The following is a 1301-nucleotide window of genomic DNA, read 5'->3' as shown; positions in this document are numbered from 1 at the left end:
CGACGTAAATCTAAAGATTTCATTTCATTTCCCTTTTCTGCTCATACTGCTGATTATGCGCGATTATGCCAACATCCAACTCCGCGGATAATCGTGCGATTACTGTATATACAACTAATACAGATACGTAATTACATTATCAGTTACAGTATCGGTTTTTATTTACTAATTTGCCTCACTTTATTTGCATCCCTGCAGTAAATAATTCTTATCGATAATAGTTAAAATGTATATTACATTTTAGTGCTTCACGACTGAATGATCATCTGCCTTACGTTATCTCGCAGCTGAAGAGGATGCTACACTGAAAACTACCTTGCGTTATAAAGGGTAAGTGAAACATATCTTAAAAATATCTTTCATACATTTCATTGTGTACATTAAAGAATGTAAGTTTGCCTTTTTCCTGTAATCAATACTTAATAAAGGATTTATTTTTATTTATTTATATACAATTTCATACGTGGTTCGTGATAGTAAACTCGATAGGACATAGTGGCACTATGAACATCCGAATCACTCATCATTCGAACATTCAAATATTTATTCGAATATTAGTATATTCCAAGTAATGTTAACGACGTTAATATGCTTGCCTTTATAGTTAATAATGTCAATTCTTACTTAAAACATACTTCCTTAACAGGACATTGAAGAAAAGGTAGTTGCCAACGGCCATACCATGCTGAATATACCGGTTCTCGTCCGATCACCGAAGTCAAGCAGCATCGGGCCTGGTCAGTACTTGGATGGGTGACCGCCTGGGAACACCAGGTGCTGTTGGCATCTCTTTTTCAAATTTCATTATCCTTCAAGTACGAAAATACTAGAAACATTAATTTTATAGTACTTTCAAGAGATAATTTATCAACATTATTTCATAGCGATTAATCGATATTCTAAGCGTTATACCACTATTTCTTACACTAACAGCCTGTTTATTTGCACGGCACATTAAAATAACCTGATTTCCGATCCGTGTGCACCTACTACTATACTTAACACGGAATGTATTACCACTTTTTAAAAGTAAATTATTATGACTAAGTGTAGATCTCCGGCGAGTAAATGCCTTTCGTATACAAGCACGACACATCTCCGCTATGTGCTTTACTTTTTTACTAACAGCATATAGAAATTGGATTTCAAGGTGTTTCTACATAACAGAATGAAGCAAATTTCGTGATTTAACTCTTTCGAATAATGTGTTGGTCCTGACAAGGACCGTTTGAAATGAAAAATCTTGAAGAAGATTTTTACTTAGAGCTTGTGTACTTGGTAACAGCCTTCGTACCCTCACT

At 34.7% G+C, this 1301-nt stretch overlaps 1 non-coding gene across 1 annotated transcript; it reads left to right on the top strand.

Annotated features, from left to right (window-relative positions):
* The first annotated feature begins 667 nt into the window (after positions 1–667).
* On the top strand, positions 668–786 carry LOC145677841 (5S ribosomal RNA). The gene has a single exon (XR_014130050.1). It is a non-coding gene; the product is annotated as a 5S ribosomal RNA (ribosomal RNA).
* The last annotated feature ends 515 nt before the right edge of the window (positions 787–1301 follow it).

This window comes from Thermobia domestica, unplaced genomic scaffold, assembly GCF_964235325.1.
Source record: "Thermobia domestica unplaced genomic scaffold, izTheDome1.hap1.1 HAP1_SCAFFOLD_1439, whole genome shotgun sequence".
Lineage (NCBI taxonomy): Eukaryota > Metazoa > Arthropoda > Insecta > Zygentoma > Lepismatidae > Thermobia > Thermobia domestica.
Note: the sequence above shows the minus strand (reverse complement) of the source record. Positions and strands in the feature narration are given on the sequence as shown.